This window comes from Oenanthe melanoleuca, chromosome 4A (assembly GCF_029582105.1).
Source record: "Oenanthe melanoleuca isolate GR-GAL-2019-014 chromosome 4A, OMel1.0, whole genome shotgun sequence".
Lineage (NCBI taxonomy): Eukaryota > Metazoa > Chordata > Aves > Passeriformes > Muscicapidae > Oenanthe > Oenanthe melanoleuca.
The window spans coordinates 17766902-17792637 of NC_079338.1; the positions used below are offsets into that span (position 1 = coordinate 17766902).

At 40.1% G+C, this 25736-nt stretch overlaps 1 long non-coding RNA gene across 1 annotated transcript; it reads right to left on the reverse strand.

The window, feature by feature from the left end:
* Positions 1 to 12222: 12222 nt before the first annotated feature.
* LOC130253087 (uncharacterized) lies at positions 12223 to 14796 on the reverse strand. The gene is made up of 3 exons (XR_008840509.1): positions 13959 to 14796; positions 13493 to 13656; positions 12223 to 13084 (listed from the first exon to the last, which is right to left on the reverse strand). It is a non-coding gene; the product is annotated as an uncharacterized LOC130253087 (long non-coding RNA).
* Between the last annotated feature and the right edge of the window lie 10940 nt (positions 14797 to 25736).

Below are 25736 nucleotides of genomic sequence, written 5' to 3' on the forward strand. Positions count from 1 at the left end.
TTATGGTGTTGTAGTGGCCTCAAACTTACTTTTGGGGGTCTGAGTAAAAAAAAATAAATCCATACTTCTCACTGTTTGTGTGTGCTGGTAGGCTGAGCTCCCAGGAGCTCAGATGACTGAGATTATAATAAATTTTTATCTTAGTTCCAGGCTTTCACCACTAACACCTTTACCTGAGGATCTCCAAATCAGAAACTTTTAAATTTTTGACACAGAGATATCAATTTCTGATGTTAAGAGTAGTGGAAAGGGATTATTTTAACAGTCTTACAAATGGAGTCCTTTCACTCTGCTTTCTGCTGCCTCAAATATCAGTGTTCCCCCCATGAATAAAGCAGAGTGTAAATCAGAGACCTGTCCATGCAGAAGCTGAAACACGTTGTAATGAGATGGCAGCACATTCCAGATAGCAAACCTGTGTAATAAACAACCCCTGGCTCCATTTATCACTTCTCTGGGATATCTGGACACAGAGTCTTGAAATGGGACCATAAAAGTGAAGCCAAGCACATTCAGAGAGCCTTTTTCTGATAAGCCCAATCTCACTGAGGTTTTTGCATGAGCAAAAATGAAAGTGTTTGATTGAATGGTACCCAAGTGTAGATAGGGAAGCTCAGCAAGTGATTATCAGAACTTTGGGGGCAAAAAAAAAATCGAGTTCTGTTAGCAAAGGAGCCACTGAGAGATGTTTGGCAGTAAAACAGGTATGCAGGGCAAAATAATTTTATTTTAAACCAGTATTCCTGAATATATGTAGCTGGATCCAGTCCTATGGCTCTGAAAACTCACACAGTTATGTCAGCACCACTGAGAACCACAGATCCTTAATTCTAAAGTTCCAGGAAGGAAACCACCCCCAATCAGGCTTCCTGAAAGATGCAGGCAGGGATGCCAGTGCATTATTCTGTAATCACAAGCTGATTTCATCAAGTGATTTAATAAACCATGCATGAGATTCAATTCTTAATGGAGCTAATTCAATCAGGTGACGTTTCTGGCTTGGAAGGTGATGCATCTTGAGGGGAGTGAGGTGCTGGATGCTGTGGAAACTTCATTTTACACTGCAGAAGTGGCTGTGCTGCTCAATGGTGTGTGAGATTCAGGAAATGGCATCACAAGGTTAATGGCATTTAAAGCACAGACCAGTCCATGGACTTTTTTTGCTGCACTTCAGTATGAAATCACACATATTTACACTACACTGTTTTTTTTTTTTCTCTTAATTTTGTCACTGACATGTTTTGACACCAAAGAAATAATATTTTAATGGAAGAGAAAAATCATATTGTGAAAGAGCTGTTGGGTTTGGGTGTCCAGACACACAATCTGCTTTAATGACTACATTTGGAATGGAGAAGTTTGGGGTGAATGTGGAGAATTCTCAGAGTTGACAACTACCTTACATTTTTAAGAATTTGCCAAATTTTTTCTGCCAACTTAGGAAACAAAAATTGAGAAAATGTCTTTGTAGCTAATCAACAAAATGTAATAAATTTAAAAAGCTGAGTGACAGATCAATCAATCTCAGTCTGGAATCATCCTCAATCTCCCTGGGACACTTCACAAGTTTCATGAGTCTGAAGGATGAGAGAGGCTGGGGGTCAAGGACAAGAATTCACTTTGGCACATGGGGAGAAAAGAGACAAATCCATAATTTAAAAAGATAAAACAGTAAAAGATGGGCTGCTGCATTTCAGCTTCTCTCTTTTCTGATGTGTGAGGCTGGTGCAGTGAAATGCAACAGGTGCAATATGGCAAAAAAATGCTGGGCTTCCCAAAGCAGCCCATGGAAAAGTGTTTTTCCTGTTAGCACTGGGATATTTTCAGAAAATGTCTGTCTGAAAAATATCTCTGTGGTTTGCTTTGTTTGACTCACTGCTCATTCTCAGGAAAGGTGAGGCAATAGAGCTTGAAGAAGCCGTGCTTCATCCAAGGTCTGTGTGCTCCCTGCTATCCCCAGTCCTTGTGGCACTGCCTCTCTCCCCAGACTAATGAGAGCAATGAGAAATAAATAGATATATCCCTGTCCTGAGCAATGAGAAATAAATAGATCCCTGTCCTGGCTCTGTCCTTTGCCATAAGTGGAGCACAGCCCACCTGAGCAGTTTTTCCCAAGGGATCATAAAAGGCAACAACCTGGAAAAGAAAATGCAACCCCAAGGGTTTTCCTCCTGTACTTCAGGGTAACTCTTTGCACCATAAAACAAAATACTACTGGAATAACACCAAAAGGCTGAATCTCCACCTGCTGTATAAATAAAGAAATGTAGTTTCTGTCTCATATTTCTCATTTCTCCAAGTTTGGCTACAAGAAGATGGAAGTTGTAACCTCTGCTGCAACTAATACATTAAGCCCAGAAAGCCCCACTATAAATTACCTTTTCTTTACCTTTTTCTGCCATTGTACAGATAATAAATTGTCTTCCTAATGTAACCAGTTTTATTACATTCTTGAACTTAGCAGAAGAGTGATAATCACCTTTGCACCATTAGACTTGATTAAGTTAGGCTCAGAAATTGGACCTGGAAAGTGAACTGTGCATTTCTCAGGCCCAGTTTAAACTCACATGAATATTTTTCAATGCTAATGACTCGAAGGGGTTTTGTTTTTACAGTTATGCAAATAGATTTCCTGGTCGTTTTCTACAGAAAATTAATGTCAAGGACATATTTTACAGCATGTAAGATGACACAATACAGAGCAACAAAAGCAGCCAAGCATGCAGGTGAAATTCTGCTCTTCAAATCAAACCTAAAATGGTCTTTTAGACCTGTGTGTGTTAGTGCTGTTCAGACATAGTAGGTAAGATGATATTAATTCCATTAGTTCAATTTAATCATTCTAGTATGAAATAATTTTTTTTATCAGTGAAGATTAATTTTTTTAATAAATTAACCTCTGATTTTCAGTTTATGCTGTACATGAAACTCTAGTTCTGAGCTTTTAAGTAACAATGAAGTGAAATATTTTGGTATTTTGGATCCAAATTTACCACACTACACTGCACATTGAAGGATAAAGGGAAACTTTTCTCATGCCTGTATGTCTGAAAATGAAAACTCCCTTTATTTTCAACTCCCTATATTTTCTCTTTTAATCTCTTTCATGCTTTAACTTTCCATTTAATGCATATGTATAAATTTTTAGGCATTATAATAATGCAGGTTATATGAAAATCAGAATTTTCTTCTTGCCTTGTCTGCATTTCCTTCTTGCCTTATATCCTAAGGAGTCTCAGGTTGTTACCTGTGTCTACAGATACATCTATTAACAACAGGGAAGCAAATGAGTTGTTAGTGAGGTGAGAAATAGCTGGTAGGTACTTTCTGGTCTCTGCATGAATTCTCTTTACAATCCAGGACCATGCTTTGTTGCTAAAACTAAAAGAACTTCACAGCCAATTAAAAAGAAATTTCTTTGAATTCTTTTTTCTTGAGGAATAAGGAAGTGAGAAGGTTTTTGGCTATGAATGCTCCAGTAGACGTTGTTAAACTGTGAATAGAAACTGAAAACTCCATATTTTGCTGCAGCAATCGCAGGGTGTAAGGTGAAGAAAATTTGGCAGTGGAGTCAGATGAGACTGAGACATCATCTCTTTTTTTTTTTTTTTTTTTTAATTTTTTTTTTTTTTTTTTTTTTTTTTTTTTTTTAATGATTCATCTTTCTCACGTTTTGCTTGAAAGAGCAGCTCTGAATAATTCTGCCTTGGAATGAATTGGATTTCCGAGGCCAAAAAACGTGAGAGACTTGGACTGAAAACATGCCCAGCACCAGGGCTGGATTGTGAGTGTTCAGGACTGGCAAAGCTGCTTGAAAATGTGGTTTTTTTTGGTTTTTTTTCCAAGTGCTTCCCTGAAATGGAGCAACTTGATTTGGTTGCTCTGCAGGATTATTTGATTGTGAGGATGCTTAGACATTGATTCATCAAACCCAAATTGCTTACAAGGAAAGGTCACAGGTGCCTGCCAGTTCATAAGATAACTATTAGCCCTGATTTAGGGTTGAAATTGCTATGGATTTCTCACATTTTCAACAACCTGTGCCTTTCCAGGAACTTACAAAAAAAATAATGAAACCACGACTCAGGAAAATCACGTTCATTATCATCTGTGCTTGTCCAGAATGTAAGTCTTGACCACAAACCCTTGTATTTATGAAATATTTCCTGTATTCTCTAACTCTGTTAGAGGAGTTGTGCATTTCTGAGGGCACAAAGTCCATTTTCCTTCCCTGCTGCTGGAAACCTCTGATGGCAGATGGGTGTGTGCTGAGCTCCCACACATCTGGATTTTTGAAGGTGCTCCTCGGTGTGTGTGTCCCCGTGTTTAGCACAATATAAACCTCGTGTGTGCAAACAAGTTCATTAAAATTGCAGGAGCCTGTAGCACATTTGTAACAGCTTGCCCAAAGGTTAACATTTATGGTTTTGCACTGCCAACATCCTTGCTTTTATGGGGCACATTTGTATGCTAAATTGCCTATTATGTTAAGCTGTAAGTTCCCATTTAGCAGCATCAGGAATAAGATTTGACTATAAGTGTTTAGATTTTATTAGTGCTGTTCTAGTCTTAACAGCCCAAACTTCCCACAGCCTGAAAATTTGCTGCAGCCTCTGGAGAGGTTCCTGGGTAGGAGCTGTTTGTAGGAAGAGATGAGGACAAAGAGCATGGGAAGGGATGTGAGACTCTTCTCAGTGATGGAAAAAGGATCCTTGCTTGTCTCACCTTTCCACCAGCCCTGAATGTCATGTTCAACAATGATTGCACCTAAAAAACCCTCAGTGACATCCCCTTCTCCAGCTGAGGAGACCAGAAAGGTCAGCTGAAAATATTCCAGGGGAAGGATGTTTTATTGGTGGTAAACATGTCCAGAGGCTTTGCTTCTGCTGTAGGTTATTCCCAAGGCATGGCCTGGCAGAGTGACTGTGATAAACCAGCCCTGTAAAACCCAGACAGCAAAATTCAGCTGGTGAGCAGTTCTCAGAGGGAACACAAATGTATTTGCTAATGAAACTGTGCTTCACTCACACCTCCCTTGCTGCCAGCGATTTCTCAGGAGATCCTGGGACTGAGGGGCTTAAAAAAAATGTCACAAAAGGTTTTCAATGCAGGTCACCAGATTGACAGAGCAGGGACCTGGTTTCAGACAATATTTTAAAAGTCTCCATGAATATCTGCTCACCTTAGCAGTGACTGGAGTCTGCCAGTGGTAACTGACTGGGGAAAGTAACTTGACAAAAATAACAGAAGCCCAAGTCTTTATCCCTGGCTTTCTCTGTAAATTAAAAAAAAAAAAAAAATAAACCCAAAAAAACAAACAAACAAACAAAAAAAAGTGCAAGAGGATTTTTTTTTTCCCATTCCATTGTCAAAAATGAGAATATGAGAATATAAAGATGCTCCTCAGCTTTTCCTACCAAGCTGGGAAAGAGCATTCAAAACAGATGTACTGATGTCCTTCACAGGCTGGCCAGGCCAAGTTTACAGATTTATTTTACATGGGGGGTGTGAGGATGATGCTCTGTGTTTGGGAAACACAAGCTCTTGAAAAATATGATCACTGCAATTATTAGAACTAGCTATTCAGCCCAGCCACAAGGGGAAAACACAGAAATGCAGCTTCAGGTTGGTCATACAGAAAAATAAATATTTTCCATGGCTCACAAATAGTCTTTTTATGTAACAGGATGTTCTTAGAGGCAAGCAGGAATGATAAAAGTAATGCAAAATCTTCCAGCACAATGCACAGCTGAGGAGGGCTGCCTCAGCCACTGATTAAACAGGATTGCAGAGTTGTGTGTTCTGCAGAACTCAACATTTTTCAGGGCTTGTAACAGCTGGAGTGAGGAAGGTGCTTTTTTGTGTAAAATACAATATCATTTCCAGGAGACAGAGGTCCCACATGAAAGGCTGAGGTCTCTGCAGGGATCTGTCTGCTGAACACACTGACTTTGTTGCCAGGAAAGGCTGCAACCTCCAGCAAATGCAGACAGTGCTTTACCTATTAAGACAATCCATAGGGGAGAGACTCAAGGAAAGTAGCTCAGAATTTGATTTTTTTTTTTTAATGACCTATTTAAAGTTAAATTTTTCAAATAATTTAAGGAGAAGACTTAGTTAATGCTACTTAATCAAAGTTCCCTGCAAATAACTTAAAGGTGACAGGTCAGCAAAGACATGCTTACTTAAAGACAGTATTTTAAGATTTAAAATGCTAAGAGTCTTACCAAGTCTAATCTGCTAAAAATTATAATAAAGCATAAGAGAGGTTCAAACCTTATTTATTTCAAGATTAGATTTATTATTTTTTCAAGACCTTTCAGGCAGAGAAACAGACAAGAATTAACACAGCAACAATTTCATTGAAAGCACATATCCTAAATACAATGTTTGATGGATGATGATTGATCCCTTCTGTTACCCAAAATATTTGGGATTTCTGGTCAGTTGTTCTCTATGGCCTAAATGAGGGGGTTTGGGTTTTTTTTAGGAAGTTGAAATGATTTACTTTGGGAGTTGGTTTTCTTTATACAGACATGGTGTGACATCTGTAAATACATGCATCACTGTGCTATTTCCTAGTTCCTCTGGGCTGTAAAGTTATTTTTTAAATGGCTGTTGCTGTAGTTTGAAATGAAAATGGTGACCTTAACAAGCACTGCCATTATGATGCCTTCAAGGGACTTAACACTCTTTCACTCTGATATTCAATGTCTGTCTAGCTTGGAGTTCTGGGTCTATTATTTTGCTGAAGTCACTAAAAGAAAGGGACTCTGCATTGTCCTCTGTTGCTTTCTTTGGGCACATTTCATATTTGAATACTGCACAGCAGGATTCTGATTCCAAGTTAGTAATTGGAATAGTATTCTAATTAGAATCACATACTAGAACTTCACTTTTCAGAGTTGCCTGCTGAATAAGTAATTGAAGAACAAACCCAAGTGATTTTCTACTTTTTATTAGGCTGAGAGAGAAGCTTGGAGCATCCAGTGAAGGCATCACAGAGTGCTGGAAGGAGAGAACTCACTGCTGTAACGTGGTGGGAAAGGAAAAAACCCAGCAGCTAATGAAGTGGAGCAAACCACAAGTTCAAAATTCCAAAGAAGACTTGACATAAGTCTGATATATTAGCAGCCTAAAACCAAAATATAACTCAGCCCTGCAGCTGGGGCAGTGACAGGGCCTGGACACCCTTTTTATATCAGAATATAATAATATAATATATAATTTTTATATCCTGGAATTCCAGCAGCTCAGAAAGGGAGGAGCAGGGCTCTGAGAGGGGAGACTGCAGCATTGTGCCTCCTCCAAAGCTCTGCCATCCCAAAAAAACATAACCCAGGACACATTGCAGATCCAGCTGAGGATTTGTGAGGCAAATGTGTCAAGCATTTTAGGAACAAAGCAGCAGATCCAGTCAGTTTTTAAATACCAAATGTGTGATTTAGTTTAGAATGAAGCAATCAGTGTTTGGTGAATGCCTTTAATAACATTGTCTCTCCCTCTGGAAATTACCTATTCAGTGCAGGAAATTTCTGTTTGGTTATTTCTGCAGGTAAACACTGTATTTATTACACTCAGAAATTTAGATGGCTGAGCCTACACAAGCTCCTGTAGCATTTCCCTTCTCCTTTCCATTTCTAATAAACATGAATTATATATGGAGACAGGGATGCTTTGTTTAAACTGCTGCACTAAGTACCCTGTGACAGCAGTAAATCAATGCTTTGCTTTCTCATACATTTGAATGAATGGAATAACTGGAATAAACAATTAATCTGATGGATACACAGGAACTCTCTGCAGCTAAGTAGAAGTGGAGGAATAATACTGTTCCATTGTTCATCCATTTGTCATCTGTTTATGGTCACACTTTATTGACTTTACATATTATTTGTCTAATTATTTGATTCTCGAAGTTATTTTGAATAATTTATTCGGTCTTCGCTTAAACTGATGTCTGAAATATATTTTTTTGCTTGATCTCCAACTAATAAGCCAATTATGATCAGCTTTAGAAGTTATTAACCAGTCTCCAGTTTCTATTTTTGCTACCTAATTAAATGTAATGCTCTTGGTACTACAGTGACACACTGGGCACTTAATGTGCTCATGTATTTTTTAGTTTTTTAAGTGGCAGTATTTGTATAATGTATATGTATATACATGTAGATGAGATAATGGGGGAAAAAGATTTATTTATTTATCTATTTATTTTTTATTTATTTATAAATATCCATGGCTGCTTGCTTTTTGATTATCTCTTTATAGGACTGTTACCCACCATGCTTGCTGAAGCTCTTGGGTTTTTTCATTAAATGCAGAAATATTTCACTTAAAGATTAAATTCCTGGGACATTTCTGATTGGGATTGGCCTTGCACATACACAGACTTGACTGTTACTTATCCAGACATTAAACAGGGTCAGTTAATAACTTTGTCCCAGACAAACTAGTAGTTTACCATGGAACAAGCAAGCAAGACCATGCAGGGAGGAAAAATGAATTATTTCCACCCCCATGAAGCTTCATCCCATTTTTACATTGAGAATATCAATGTACAGTCACATAGCTGAGATCACAGGAGACATTCCTGATTTCTTTTGGGACAGGACAAGCTCAAAACTTGAACTTGCCTTTGGGAGGCAAGAGTCTTAATGGATAGCACTGCTGTGAAAGATATTTATCTGCCAACCCTGAGAAAGGATTGGGGTGGTATTGATGTTTAAATGATCAAAATCATGGCTTTGAACCTCTGTCTCAAGGCCTGGATAATTTCTTCTTCAGAAACAAAACCAAGCCATGGTAAAGCTGCTTAAAAAAGGAAAAGTTCCCATGGATGGACTCAAATGTTTAAAAATATTAATTAAAAAAAAAAAAATCCCAGAGCCATTGCAATGCTACCAGTTTTACTCTTTTTTATCCAGAAAGGGGGTTATGTCTGGGGAGGATGGAACAAAACATGTCACAAATTCCTTCTGCTAGGAAGAAATAGCATTTTATGTTCACTGTTTCCTCAATAGTATTTCTGAATAACCACACAGGTTTCTGCATTGATGAAGAAATATCAAGAGTTGCTTAATTTCAGTGGTACTTTTCTCTTTTAATTTCTCTCACATTCTTTTTCCTTGTACTAGATTTGTTCATATTGTTTAGATCCTGTCTGCTTTTCTTTCCCCCACACCTCCTCCATCTCTTCACTAAGCCAACAAAATTTTGCTTAATGTGGGCTTTTATTTTAGGTCTCTCAGCTCTTTTTATGCACCCCAGGGAGGGACTGGGGTGTTGGAGTTGATCAGAACAGGCAGAACTCCCAGGCAGCCTCATTCCCTCCATGCCTGTTCTATAACCTGAATATAAAAACCACCCCAAAGAACCAAACCTCTTCATTTTGTCCTTGAATTCTCAGTGAGAGCTGCTCCAGGAAAGGCACAGAGGGTTTTTCCTGTAGCTGACAGCAGCCTGTGGCACTTGCTGTGAGGATCTGATGCACTTTAATCCTTCAGGTTATTCACTGCATTTCCACTTAGCCAGGCTCTTATGCTCCCTGTCCCCTGCCTCTTGTGCTGTCACATGCATTTCTTATTTCTGTGCTGACACACACCTGGGCACACCTGGCTGAGCTGCTCCTCTCAGAAGGTAATTCTGCTTTCAGGCTAAAAATGTCTTAGGAATTGTCATAAACACCAAGTACTGAGTTTACAACTGAATTTCTCTTCTTTCATTCAAATTTTAACATTTAGTCCCTCATTTGGTGACATAAAAATTATGGTAACTCTGTGTTTTCTTTTTCTACTTTTCTGTATTTTTTTTCCCCCCCAAATTATTCAATCTCAAAAGGAAGGTGGAAAAGTCTACTTGAAAAATGTGAGGAGCTCACTAGTTAAAAACTTCCAAAGGTAACTTTTCCATGTTTGCAAAATCAAGTGAAAGAGATAATCCAAGTGTGATGGTTGGATAAGGCTGATGATTACAAAAAGCCAAATGACAATGAAAATAAAATAGAGCTTTGAATTAAGACAACCTAATTTTATTTCCCTTCTCCCACTGACTGGCTCTAATAACTTTTAAGGACAAAGCTGTTCTGCATGACCACCCCAGGATTGCATCCTCTGCTGAGATGTGAGTCCTCCTCTGCATTTTTGGTGAAATATAGTGAAATTAAAATGACTGATAATTGAGTTTGTAAAACAGCTTGGCAGTCATGAAGGTGAGCCTGGCTTCCACACAGCCAAGTGACTTGCTGGCATGAATTCTTGTTATATTAGGAGGAAAAAAGTCAATTCCAGGATAACATTTCCTGCCTGATCTAAGGCCTGGGTGTCCTTACATTTTGTTTAGCCTGGCTACAGATGTTTGATGCAATGTGGACAGATAATTGAGTGGGGGATCAAGTCTTATTCCTGGAATTGCTTCTAGGGCTACTGAAGTAAATTTTCTGAGTTCGATAACATCAAGAAAGCTTTAAGTAAATGAAACATCTTGTCTTGTGGTCAGAGCCAAGAAAGTACCACTGCAATAACCAAAGCAGTCATATTAACAAGAAATATGCCAAAGGAAGCCAGTAGCATTCTCATTTGAAAAGAAATAAATTAAAAAATTATAATAATCAGAATTTTCAGGAAGGGAAAATTGATCCCAAGTTTGGAATCCATGAAACTGCAAGTAGGAATAAAGTGTTTTGAATGCAGTTAACACCTGTAGTCACAGTCTCCTTTCTGCTGTACACTGGAGTCTCTGTCTGCCTCAGTCCTGCAGAAGGTGATAATTGCTTGCTGCCAAAACAAAAAGAATGGCAAATAATTATTATCCTCATGATAGTAACAGGTTGATTTTTTTATTTTATTTTTTTTCTCTTGCAATGAAGGAGCGTGTGAACTCCATTTATTTGACTTCCTGTCAGAAATTAGCTGTTACTCTGTTTTTTTTCTGCTTCCCAGTGAGTGCACTCTCCAATCTCCTGCACAGCACAGGGTGGTGTGTTGGGCTCTGTCACATCTGCTCAGACCCAGAGTGATGTGGATGGGCTGAGACACGACCTGATGAAACTCAGCACGTCCCAGCACGGAGCTGTGCTCCCTCCTGGCCTTGGGGACAGGGCTGGAAACTGAAATCCTGATCCAAAGGCCCCACAGGCAATTCTGTGTTTATTTACTGGGTTCACTGGCTGAGTTAGGATATTCCATTTCAGCAGGGAACATAGTCTGCAATATTTAATGAAAACATTTGCTGAACTGTGTGATTTCAACATATGTTTTTTTTCTCATTGCCTGTTTTGCAAATGTTAATGGGAAAGTCATAAATGAACAGAGGGCCAGTCTCAGTCACTGCTACTGCCTTATTCCAATCCCATTCATGGAATGAATTTTAGTCCCTAGAAATATTTTTTTTTCATAGGAAGATCATACATAGAGAGCATGTCATGACAGATTTATCAACAAACTCAATTAAACTAAAAGCTAGGATGCCTGGGCTAGCAAAACTGTGCAAGAGAAATTGCTTGATGAAGTTAATGGTAATGCATTATACCCAGGGATGATCCAGCCTTCCTTCTGATTCAGGCTGAGATTTAAAAGAAAAAAAAAAAAAAAAAACCAAAAAAAAAAAAAAAAAAAAAAAAAAAAAAAAAAAAAACTCTAACCCCAAAAAAAAAAAAAAAAAAAACCAAAAAAAACAAAACAAAACAAAAAAAAAAAAAAAACAAAATCAGAATCATTGAATCATTTTCACTGCATAAACACAAAAGAATGTGACCCTTTTAATCTTAGCATGAGCTGAAGGCTCATAAAGCTCTTACTAAACCAAATCCCAGGTGTTTGTTGCTGGTGGGGATAATGGGTGGGCATGGGGAGCAAATGGAGTTTTCTCAGTGACAGGGGCACTTTTCTGCAGCCACCTTAGCAGAACTCACTGAGGCCTCACCTTCCTCTTTTCCAAGTGTAAAAAAGCTGCTGCAGTACTGAAAATACCAATTCCCTGGTAGGGGATGGAGATGGGGGAGAACAGATCACAACTAATATTTATGAGATATTATTATTAAGCAGGTCTTGCTAATAGAATAGAGCCTTTCTCATTAATTGCTGACAACTGCACTTCCACAGAGCTCAGGGCTGTGTGTGGTGTCTGTTTTGGATAAAGCAGCCCCCACCTCCTTGCCTGGGCTCTGTTTTTAACTCTGCTCTGCACTGCTGGCTTTGGACAAATTCAGCAGACGTGGTGCTTTGCCCACTCCTGCAGGCTCAGCCAGGCAGCCCCAGAGCCCATCAGACCCTGGAAGGCTTTGACAGAATCAATTAGGTTGGAAAAGACCTCTGAGGCCACCAGACCCAGCCTGTGACCCAACAGTGTCACCCAGACTTCTGGCACTAAATGTCCAGGAATCACCCCCAGGGGTGGTGACTCCACCACCTGCCCAGGCAGCTTTTCCCGATGTTTGACAGGAAGAAATTCCCCAAATTCCCAGCCTGGGGCCATGTCCCCTCCTCCTGTCACTGTTGCCTGACCCCACCCTGGCTGCCCCCTCCTCTCAGGGAGTTGGGAGAGTGATGAGTCCAATAAAATTCTCTGCACATCTCCTTATTCTCTCTTCTGGTTCCTCCCTGTCCATCCCCACACTGGGCTGAGGTCACAGCCTTGCACAGGGGTCTGAGAGCCCCAAAATTCTGTGTGGTGGCCCAGATGGCAGCAGTGCCATGCACACAGGGTGGTGTGAATGTTCACAGCCCCACATCTGCACTGGAGGACAGTGCTCACTCAGAGCCAAAAACCATCACCCACTCCCTGCTGCATTAACAAATTGCAGCCAATTCTGGGACTGGTCCCTGAACCCAAGTAATTAATGCATGCTGAAAAACCTAAAGAGCTTCCATTTGAATTTATTTCTTATTCTTTAGGAGCCTTCTCTCCCCATCTATTGATGATGTCATTGCTACTTGAGAAATAAAAACCTCTGTTTTTTATTGGGTCTTGGCTTGCTCACAGTATTCATTACAAGATGAACAAAAATGTTGATTTTGCCATTTGATGCTGGTTATTTTTTCCTGCCTGCTTGTTATTTTTCTCCATGTTGAGTACAGGTTGCTGCCTGTTTGTTGAAAGACAAAAGAAAATCAATGCAAGTGTTGAAAAGGAACCTTGAGTATTCAACTTTGCAAACAAAGTTCTTAAATAAGCACCAAGAAAAGTAGCAATAGGAAAAAAAAAATATGAATGCCTGACTTAATTAGCAGTGTTCACATGAGGAATATTGTTTTTTAAAGTATAAAGGACCAAGAGGAAAAAGCAAAAAAAAAGTATTTCCAAATGGAAATACTAAAATGGAATTATCCCATACATTTGCATTTCAATTATGGTTATATTTAATACTGTTATGTCTTAAATTGCTTGTTGATACAGATGAAAATTAAGAGAGAAAAATGAATCCCTCATACTTGAAATATGAAAAATAAAGCACGATTTTTATTTTAGTTTTTGCCAAGAATTATTGAATCACCTGTATAATCTTTCAGCTTCTGGCCTTTGAATATCTCAGAGCATTCATCTGGGCATTCTGAAGATGAAGAAACTTTAAATAATTTATGATCCTCTCAGGAAAAAGAAATGGCAAGGCTGCAGTCCTATGTTTTTGTGGTTTTCTTCTTTTCCTTTAAGTTAATTCTGTGAAAGAAGTAAAACATATGGATATATTCCCTGCCTGCTCCTGAATTAAGACACTGATATAAAAATAATCAGAGGAAACAAGTTGGATACTGAGTCACTGATTTGAGCATAAATTAATTGTTTGCTTCCTCTGTATTAATGTCTATAAATTTCACATGGATTTTCTCACTGGTTTCTAATTAATTGTAAGAATATATTTCATATACCTTAATTGATATCACAGTGCAGAAGGCTTAAAAAAATACAGAATCTTTTTAGGTAGGGAGCAAAACCCATCATTCACATGAGAAAAAACTTACCTAAAAAGGAGAATTAGTGATGTTGCACTTCACATCTAATTTCAGAGTTGCTCTGTCAGGACAGAGCTGCCCAGCACAATCAGACTTTCATGTACTAATGAGAGCAGCAAGAGCTGCCAGCAAAAAGAAAGATCAGCCAGCCAATCCTGAAATGCAAAGGAGTTTTTGTGGGGATGAGAAAGGCACATCCAAGGAGGAGCTGGGGAAATAAGAAGTCACTGATGTGGGGTTTGTTCAGTGACAGCATTTCCTAGGAAATATCCAATAGGGGAGAACAGGGAGAAGGACACCAGCTATTAGATATTGATATTTACCACTTCTCTGGCTGACAATTACAGTTGTAAATATTTGGATCCTTAAGAGAAGCAAGAGTCAAATAAAGAGTCAGAAGAGCTACAGTGATGTCCTACAAGAAGTTTTAAGCTTCTCTCTTTCCCAATATTTTTGTCATTTTTTCATCTTCCTCCCACTTCCCCAGCCCACTTTCTTATAGTATTTATCATTTAACTGTTGCTATTAAATTCTCAAATAAGAAATGAGTAGGAGACTGCTCGTACTTCCCATGGGTATTTAAATAGGGAGCACCAGAATTCAGAAACCAGCCAGAGAATTGTCCTTATAGATGGAGGTGGAATTGTATTAGAGAAGAGTGTTTGGTGTGTTTGAAGAGCTTTGTTAACCTCTGTCTTTAAAAAGCTGGCACAGAAGAGTCACACTCTGGGCTAAGAATCAATTTACCTTTTGGTGCAAATTAACAAATTTGTCTATTAGAGTCACTGGACACAAAATGCTATCTCAAGACTCAGTTATTCCTTCACTTCACTGTAAGAAGAAAAGATATTTATCTACAGCTGATCTTGCACAGAATAGCCTTTACTTGGGGTCTCTAAACAATGGTTTTGAAGTACAGAGCACACAAAAATAATTTTTCCACCTCATTTTCAGCCCCAGCCAGATTTAGCAGTTTCAGAGGCACCTTGGTAACATGCCACCAACATGAACCAAAAATGAGAGAAACTGCTGATCCAGAAATCCTTTTAATTCAGGCAATTAAAGAGGTACAGTTCTGAGCAAAGCAGTTTGTGTTTATACTCTACATGTTATGCAATTAAAAAAAATAAATCAAAAGCTCTTGGTGATCGTGCTTATTTTTTAATGAAATCAATGTCAGCATCTAGTTACTAATAAGAAACTCTCAATAACAGATCCTTGCAAGGAAGAAAGTTGTTTCAGCTTCAGGCTGATAAAAGGATTATTAGAAAACAGCTCTCTGTGTGAGTGTGCATTGCTGAATGTTTAAACAAACTTGAAAAATAGCACTTTGAAACCAGGCCCATGTAAAGAAGTCTGGTGCCACTAAAATCCAGTGAGGATCTGGAACTAAATGTGATGGATTCAGAGAAAATCTGGAACTGATGATAATGGCTGTAGTAAGGCCACTCACTCACACAAATCATCCTTTTGTACCTCTGGCCATGCAAAGATTTTGGGAGAAGTTTCTACAGTAGTTTTTTGGTTATTTTTTATACTTACCCACTGCCACCTCTGGGATTTTCTGCAGCAGGACCCTGCACTCTGTGCACACTTACTGTGTAAAACACCAGCAAAAAAAAAAAAAAAAAGCTTGGCATAATGAGTGATTACAATTTCAATCTTCTTACACAAAGCTTCATTGGAGTCAGTGCAGAACTGCAGGGGGCAGTTCCAGCCTGGGGAGAGAGGAATGAGCCAAAATTCTCATTATGGGAAGGGAAAGGACACAGCCCCTCTGACCCCTGGAATTGACCTCGTGGCTCCTGCTCAAATCACACCAGCCTTCAACACTCACAGGAAAATCACTGCATTCCAAACTTTGGGTTTATCTGATTTATCAGAATTTCGTGGAAATGACCTTGCATTCACTCCTTGCAAAAGTACAATTGACAGTGATGATGACTCCTAATTGCCACAGGAATAAATGGAGGTTTTCAGAAAGTGGGAAGGGGAGGGACATAAACCATATTAGCATGGATCATGTATTTCCTCTCCTCTCATTATCTTGCCAGGCAGACTGCTAAATTTTCTCTTCCCACACTCTCATTGTCCACAGAAAGAGCTGTTACTGAGCCTGGTCACACCTTTCTTGAATTTTAGGATATATTTTTAATTATTGCTTTTTAATAAACCATGCTAGCTTATATGCTTATAGTTTTAGTTGCTTTTTTTACTAATGACTTGTTCCAGCTAATTAAAGGAAATCTCCAGGAAATCTCTTTCTTCTGATAAGTAGGTTGCACAAATATCTTCAAGGAGAATTCATCCTTCCAGACATAAATCTGCACTCAGAGCTGCCAAGTCTGTTTGCATAGGCTGGAGTGCTGTGCTTGTAACTTCAGTTTTATTTCATTATTGTGGATTCATGTGCTGTTGAAAAAAAATATTTATTATTAATTACTGAGGATTTTTGAAAGATAAAATATTGTAAAATATTTTTTAAATTATGGGCAACGCTACTGTAGATTAGAATCAGGTTTACTGGGAATATGTACATCAAAAAGGGTTCAATTCCCAAAAAAAGTTAACAAAAGTGCTTCTTCTTTTAGTAGTTCAGTGCAATTAAGAGATTTTATTTATGAATGTGAACCAGCTGATCTTTCCAATTTTTAACTTTTCTGAGTTTCTGCAGACAAACTCAGTTTTAATTCAGATAGCTTGCACTGCTTACAGAACTTTACACTTAAAATATCCAATTATCAGAGCATTATTTTGAAAAGCAACTTTGCAGCTGTTGTGAAAGCAGAGTTTGAATTAAAAAAAAAAACAGACTTTATTAAAGATGAGAGGTATAGAGATCATGTGCTTGAATTCTATCTGAAATGAAGCAGAAAAGTCTTTCTGAGCCCTCCAGGGGCAGAGAGGGGCAGGTCAGCAGTGAGTGCAGGGGCAGCAGTCAGGAATTCACAGCTGAGACTGAGCAGAGCAGAAAAGCCCCCCCTGATCCAGAGGCACTTTGGGAGAGCAGGAATTCCATTGTGTCTGTGCAATGGCAGAGGATTCATCAGCCATTATTGACCTGCAGGGAGGCACGGCTGGAGAGGGCATTGATCTGAATCTCCTGGGCTGAGTTAACTCTTGGAGGAGCTGCTGATCTCGGGATGAAGCACTGAGGAGTGACCTGCAGGGCTGGGAATGTGCATCTCTGTCCCTTTGCTTTGCAGGGTGTGTGAAAATCTCTGCCCTGCTCTTGGGGTTGGCTTTGCCTCCCTCCATTAGCTTTCAGAAACTTTCTCTTTGCTAAGTTTGGCATTCCTTGATTTTCCTGGGCAATTTTTTTGCAGAATTACAGAGCAGCACTTTCCTCTGAGATGATCTGGTGAAGGGATGAGGGACAAAGAGCTATTGACTTTCTATTCAAGCTGCAGTCCTTGTGAGGACCTGCAGTGGCAAAAGCTGTCCACCAGCAGCCTGGTTTAGCTGGGAGTCCTCAGCCAGCCCCTCCTGTCCCCAAATGTCCCAGCATGTCCCCAAGGCATTCCTGTGGTCACTTCTGCCATCCCTTCCTTCCCCCAGTGTGGGTCACTGAAGAGCTGGGTGTGGATCCTTGTGGATATTCTCAGAATATTCTGTGTCTGTGTGGTTCTGCTTCTCTTCCAGAGGAACCTGCAGCTTGTTATTCTCAACGGCAGGACCATGAGCTAGGTGCCCCCAGGGCTGTCCTTGCTGAGGTTTCTCACCTGGAAAGTTGGGAATTCCCAGCTCTGTGTCCACCCAGCCAGCTCTGCCTCTCTCACATCTGCAACACCTTTCTGCAGGTTCTACAAGTCCAGACTTGGCTCAGTGACAGCCTTGTGAAATGTTTCTGCCATGAGCATTTCTCTATTCTTCTCTTTGTATCCTTTCCCTTTTCTTCTTCTTTTTGTTCTTTTTTTTCCCCATTTCTGTCACTTCCCAGGTGACCTGCCAGGTGCCTTCATGGCCTTTCCTCCAGCTCGTCATTTCACATGAGCTGCTGATACATCAAGTGCCACCCTGGATTAGCTTCTGATCTCAGCTTGTTCAGCTTTCCACTGCACTTAGGGACAAACAGATTCATTCTTTGTCTTGTGCTCTCCTCACAGTCTGAAGGTCCTTCCTGCAGACAAGGCCATTTCAGGGTTTTCCCTGCAGTCCTCTTCAGGGAGAAATAAACACATTTTTCTTACCTGCTTCTCACTCCCTCTTTGTGGCAAAGAAATGAAAGGCATTCAAAGGCAAGAGCAAGAAGCTACAGTTTTGTAAGTATGTTTTGCAATAGTTTAAAATAAATATAAAATTGTAATTGGAATTTAGAATGCTATCTTTAAAAGCAGATTATTCAGACCTACCAGCTCTACAAAGGAATAAACAGCAGGTAACCTGAAATAAAGAATAAGCATGACATTCAATGAATCTGCATAATTTAAGATCTCAAGATCTTCATTACCTGGATTACCTTAAGATCTTTATTATTTTAAGTACTTCAATCTTATATGAATTTATTTTCCCCACTTATTGTGCTTTACTTCACATGATGGAACCCCAGCTGTAAATGGGAATTCAGTCCCAGGGACCAGACTGAAGTAAATCTGAAGTACAAGTTCCTCAATGTGCATAATGTTATTGCTGAGTTTGCATTTCAGGGTAATAAAATTAAATAATCAGACAGACCATACCTTTGAAATTCTTAACCATGAGAAGGAAGGTACAAACCTACATTTGAATGGATTCCTGTGAAGGGAACAAAAGAAATCACAGCCATTGTTTAATGATTAATCAAATAAAGAAGTCTCTATTAATAGTCTGGTTCTTCCTGAAAGACACGCAGGAAGGGAAATCCAGAGCAGTGAAGGATCTAATGCAGGGCTGACAGTGTTTCTTTCCCAAAAATTTGTGTTGTGACTCAAGAAAAAGCTCTGACTTCTGAGAGTTTTATTACACTTTATAAACTTCTCATCTTTGCTACTGAAACCACGAGACTACTTACTGTGTTAAAAATAAAGTGATCATGGTAGTGAGTTCACCTTCAAATCATCTCATATTTCTTCTATACTGCCTTTACATTTATGAGTTACAGCATATTGATTTCACCCTTCCCTTGCACTGAGTTTGACTCTCCCTTAATAGACAAAATGACTATTTGCTTTCTATAAATCCTACTATTTGTGTTTCTTTTCTTCTCAGAGCTGTAATCTGTGACTTACAATAGGCCACTGCTCAGTGAAATGATGAGGTTCTGGTTCAGCCTTAATATTGTTCAAACAACAAAAAGAGTCCAAGTGCCAGCCTGTTGTTACCAGAGCTTTTCTCACAGGTGCTCTTTAAATCACCTGACTCCCCAAGAAGCAGAGCAGTGCTTTCTATTCACCTGGAAGCTGCTCAGGTAATTATCTCATGGCACATTTGATCCCCCACAATGTTCAGCTGGCTCCTGTTCCTTCTCCATCCCCTGCAGCTCCAGTTTCTCATTCCCCTGTCTTGGGTGCAATGCAGGATGTGCCAGAAATGTGAATTCTGTCCCATCTGTTAACCCAGCTGGGGCAGTGCCCCTGATCTCCTGGCACACATTATCTGCTCATGGGCCATCTTTAAACCAGCTGGGCAATCATCTTTATCTTCCCACAGCCCATCCTCCCTCCAGGAGATATCTCCTGTTCATGGCCAGTGAGTCCCAGGCCATGACTGATAAAATTCCATCATCCCATGGGAGATGCTCCAGCCAGGGGAGGAGCCAAGCCTTTCCTACCCAGATAAAAACTGAGATTTGGGACACCAAGGGACCTTCTTTCCACTGGATTCCAGAGGAAAACCAGACCTTTGCACATCATCCCTGGAGCTTCAGAGGAAACTGCACCTTCTCCAGGAGCACTGCTCCAGCTGAACCACATCTGCCCCTGCAGGAGGATGCAGCCACCATTGAATGGGACTGTGCCAACACCCTGACTGACTGACGGGTGTCAGCTTGGATTCTGACTCTGGCAGGGCTGGGATTGTTCTGTGTAATGCTGCATTTCTATTTTAATGTTCCTAGTAAAGAACTGTTATTCCTAATTCCCATATCTTTGCCTGAGAGCCCCTTAATTTCAAAATTATAATAATTTGGAGGGAGGGGGTTTACATTCTCTATTTCAAAGAGAAGCTCCTGCCTTTATTGGCAGACACCTGTCCTTAAACCAGGACACCTCTGAATTCCTCAGGACCCTGCACTCATTCCCTGGACAGAAAACACAGCACAGGCATTGCAGCATTCTCCTCACACCCTCCTTTCCTCCCAGGACTTTCTGGCTCTCTGGGCTGTGACCTGGGAGCTCAGAGCCAGCTCCATCTCTCACAGGGAGCAAGAGGACGTGGTGCCAACATCTCCTCTGGGTGCACAGGTGTCACCAGAGCCCCAGCAGCTCCTGCTGTCCCTGGGCCAGCCCTGCCTCTCTGCCCCCTGTCAGAAGCTTCTGTCACATTTCCAGCAGCACAGGCAGAACTTTGACCACATCCATTTTTCATTAGGGGATCAGGGGAGATATTAGACCCCAGTCACTTCTGCCTTTTCTACTCTTGTGCAGAAAGAAATAAGAATTTCAGGCAGGACAGAAGGTACTGCACACCACTGAGAAATATTGGTTTAACTTAAAAATTTCAGACAGAACTGCATGTGATTTGCTCATTATTCTTTAAAACTGGAATGTCTCTGTGCTCACCTTAATGTTTAGCCCACAGTCCCAGAGAACTGAAGTTTGGGGTTTTTATAAACTAAAAGGAAGCACATAAAGGTCAGTCCAAACTCAATTGGGAGGATTTGGCTCCTTCAATAAGCTTGAAAAGAGGAAGCAAAACCCAGAAGATATTTTTGTTTGCTTCCTTCTAAGCGTGGCATCCATAAAGAATTCCATTCAGAAGAAAAAAAAAAAAAAAAAAAAAAGGAAAAAAAAGAAGAAAAAAAACTTAATTAATGCAATCAATGTTTGTGCCAAACTGTACTGAGCAGGTCCAGCATCTTGGTTTGCCTGGGTTTCTCTTTCCTTCTGCAGAAATGCCATTTTTCACCACTTTTCTCAGCTTTGCTCTCCTTACAACTTTTACAGGCTTCTTTTGGAGCACTTTCTTCTCCAAGAGTGAAAACAAGATCAGCACTTGTTTTGGAGAAAAACTTTTCACCCACTGAATAATGAAAGCAAAGGGAAAGAGTGCTGAACTTATGTAAAACTTGTGGATCTCATTGGTTTTAATTTTTTTGTCTCATTACAATGCAACTGAATTGTATATATGACATTTCTTTTCTTAACTTGTTTACAAAAACAGATGTTTTGATGAAATGATAAATGCATCTGGAATCTCCATAAATATAATAAAGAAGAGATGATTATCAGCTCTCACATCACTAAGATATATTGGCACTTTGACTAAAGTGGAAAGACTTGACCTAACTATTTAATAATTAGCAATATTTCTGTAAGTCAGTTAAAATTGCATTTAACAATAGTAAAATTTTCATTTCAGTGGATTAAAATAAATTTCAGAAACATGCATCAAACTCCAGAGGAGCACTCATTGCAATGGCTGGTGGTGAAAAAAGCAGACAATTTATCATGCAAAACAGTACTGGAAAATCATATCCAATAATTTTAATCAGGGGCTAGCAGGACAAGAAGGCTGTAAGAGAACCAAAGAACATGGAAAGTGCAGCTCCTGCATGTGGGGCTGCTGCTCAGTTGCCTCATTCTTAAACAATTTAAAGCTTTGGCTGCTGGGATCCCCCCACTAAATATTATTCCTTCTAATGCAGCTGCCAAGATATTTTCCAGATGGTCTCCAATAGGAAATTGCTCATTTTTTGCATAAGATGCAGTTGTTCACTCCAGGAAAAGCTGTGCTGCAGAATTGCACCGGTTTTGCTGCACCGAGAATCCCCCCTGTCCCTTGGGCTCCTCCCTTCCCTGGCAGTGGATGGAAATTCTGCAGCTCCTTCATTTAACCTCCAGCTAAACCCACCTGATACCGGCTCAGTTCAGCCAGTTCTGAGGAGTGGAGTTATGGAAACTCGTGGATGTGGGGAAGCATCCCCGGGAAAGGAGCTGGTTTGGGTGGAGGTGCCTCCCCCTCTGCCAGCAGGGCAGGAGGAGCCCTGGCAGCTTTGCTATCCACACACAGATGCAGCGGGGCTGAACAGAGCTCTGGGGAACTTTAATCTGCTCTTTGATCATCTCTGGAATAGATCAAGGCAGAACCATTCCTTTCCTGTCTGACAAAAAGAGCTGGCTGGCTTCTCTGTGTTCAACGTCCTGCTCTGGAGATGGGCTCAGGAATGTCAGGAATGTCAGGAATTTCAGGAATTTCAGGGATTTCAGGGATTTCAGGGATTTCACTGCATCTCTGTGCCCAGCATCAAGGGGAGAGCTGCCCTGCCCCACCTCACTGAAGAGCTGCAGTAACTGGGGCACGTCCTTCCTGAGCAGGGCAGGGGGGATTGACCAAAGATTCCACAGAGAATCCTGAGAGGAACTGCTGAGGAAGAGCTGAATTGCTTGTGCACCACCACAGGCAGCCTTTAAAAAATCCAGAGGAATTCTAACAAATGGTGCCAGTGGTGAAAGTTGATATTATGAGAATCAATAGGTACCTGGTATGAAAAACCAGTGGTGGCTGGAGTACATTCATCAAAGTCCTTGCATGCTCAAGAACAGATAGTGCCATGGTGTATATTAAAGATGGACTAGGGCATAAAAATAGAGCAGCACAAGCAAAGAATCGATTTGGATCAAAATCACTCTTGAAAAGAATGATAAATAGTCATTGAGAGACTACAGGGATTCTTTCTGTGTAATCCAAAAGGTTACCTTAACCAGTGATTGATATCTTGATAGTATTTATTGCACACAGGCACAAAAACCCACCTGCAATTGTTTAATTTTCTCTCATTGGAGGGAAATGCTACAGGCAGCAGACAGGTCCCTATGTTCTGCTGTGAAAACTCACAGCATTCTTCAACAAGAAGTCACCAAACCCACACAGTGGAATGTCCCTGGAGCCAAGGGTTTGGTAACCAGTGAAGATATTATATGGGGGATAGAAAAATAACCTTGCTGATGATGGCATCCTGATTGCTCATTGCAAATGAAATTAAGAATAGAGAAAAGAGGGGCCATGATAACATCTCCAGTTCCAAAAGGGCAACAAGAACAAAAATAAAAAAAGGTAAGGAAATGTTCTTTGAGTTTATCTCTCTCCCTGCATTCGCAGGTTTAATCCCTAAACTGCTTGAAATAAAGCTTTTGGAAAATGCAAAGCACAACATTCTCCATTTTTGGAGAATGTAAAGCACAGCATGACCCATAATGAGGGAGCAGACCTGTTATCCCAATGTTTTCTCTGGTTCCTCCCTCTGTTTTATGATACCTGGCAGTTTTGAACACCCCTGCCATAAGCACTCACATTAGTACCTAAAAAATAATTCCTGTTGCACCTATTGACTTATGGATGCTACACCCAAAACCTGAACAGCTTAAAATTCAAGTTAAGAGTAGTAGCATGGATAGAGGGCATAAATCCATATTCTGACATCCTGAAGACACTGTTAAGCTTTTTGTTATCTTATTAAATTCCATCAGGCTTGCCTTGCAAAGAGTAGAGCCAGGATTGATAAATGCTTGGCTTCAGCTACACTCTCCCATTTATTTTCACTCTGTCAGATTTAATCCATAACTGCTGCTCAAAGGCAGTGGGCAGGAGATGAGGGTGCATCTTGACTCAGCTGGTAGCTGGCTACTGGCAGCCAAAAGCTGCAAGAATTGTTATTATTATTATTTAGACTGCATCCTGACACCATTTATTTTCACTTTTTTTATAATCTATTCCCTGGGGATAAACAATTTATAATCACATTATTTAATTAGTTTTTATTTGGTGTCAATTTGCCTAATCTCATTGACCAGGAATCATAGATTATTATATATGAGAGGGAGAGAAAAAAAACCACAACCCTTAAACCTAACCACAACCACAGCATCTGAAAAACACATAGAAGACATAAATGATAATCTTGGATTGCTGGGGTTAATATAAAAGTAATATTTTACTCAAGTTGTACAGATATTCCTACCCCATGGCCATGGGCAAACTTGATTTATCCTGAATATTTGAAGTGATGGAGGGCATCTCACACTGGGTTTCACCTCAGAGCAGCCTTTGACTGGAACCTTCTCCATTTTCTATCTGATATTTCATGCTAGGGACAGCAACAAGTAAGGAAATCTCATTTTTCTCATAACATGTTCATCACCCCAAAAAAAGTTCATTTTCCTTTGTCTAAGGCTTCGTTTTGGATCTGAAAATGGCAGGAAAATGAAAATTACATCCAAGTACACTTCCTTCAGTGAGCTGCCAGACAGATGGAAACAAAACAACCAAATTTGGATTTTGAGCATCAGTTCTTCCCAGCCAGCAGTGATATAAACTCCCTCTCACTGGAGAGCTTCAGATTAGATTAGATTAGATTAGATTAGATTAGATTAGATTAGATTAGATTAGAGCAGTCTCTTGATAAGCAACTCAGAATCACTGGCAGCCACAGAGAATCCCCTTTGCAAGCAGAGGACAGGGGAGAGCTGAGTGAGCCAAGGGCTCCCACTTTTTTCACCAAAATCACACCAAGTGGCACCAAGTCACCTGAGCAGGAGGCAGAAAGAGAATCTTGCCTGTCTGAGAGAAAGTCAGGTGTGTTCTGAGAATATCCAGTCAGTTCCTGAATGATTCATGGGCAGGAAAACATAAGAAACCAAACCAGACAGAATTTGTCAGTTTATTTCCAAATTATTCCCATCAGTGGATTGCTCCACTCTGACTCTGACTGTCAGCACTGAATGGGGCACAAGTGCTGTGTTCAAGCCTCAGACTCAGTGTTTTAAAGCCTTATTCAAAACAGAAAGATCACTGATCCTGAGAGACTCACCCTGATTTGGTGGGGAGGGATGAGCTGCACTGATTTGCTGTGCCACTGCAGGGAATGGGAAGAGGGAAAGCAGGAAAAGAATCATTGACACAGGCTGCAGAGGAAAGAATAGAATAAATAAATAAATAAATAAATAAATAAATAAATAAATAAATAAATAAATAAGAAATTAACTTCTTCTTCCTACTACTACTACTACTACTATTACTATTACTATTTACCATTATAATTTTATTATTATAGTTATTGTTGTTGTTGTTATCACTGAGTAGAATAGAAACAGAATGTCCCTGCAGGTCATGCTCAGGGTCTGTGTCACCCCCCCACATCCGTCACCAGAGTGGGATGAGCAGCACTGCAGGAGTCCCCACAGATAATTGTTTGTGAGCACTTCTGTTCCAGAACCTCTGAATCAGGACTTTAACCTAGGTAATAAAACTCCATGACACTACCTGGCAGGGACACTTGATGCTTGCAAGCAATTTTTAAAATTTTAAGTGAAATTCCAATTTTCTTAGAGAATGCACTCACAGTTGTATTCCAAGCTTTGTTTTTTTAGGGAACCTGACAGATTTTTAGTCCTGTTGGCTCTACAGCTCACCTGCTCTCCCTCCTCCCCACAATTTGGGCAAAGATCTGTTTTCCACTGTTCTGCACTGAGCTTTCCATGGGCTGGGGTAGCTCAGCACTGTGTCTGCTCTGACACCTGTATTCACTCCTTTTAGGTAACACAAGATCAATGGCCCTGTAATAACATTTTATCTTATTCCTACTTTTAGCATGTCTTGCTGCAAAAGGGCTCCATGGGGGGGAACTGTGTCACTGTGGTTGGATCATAATTT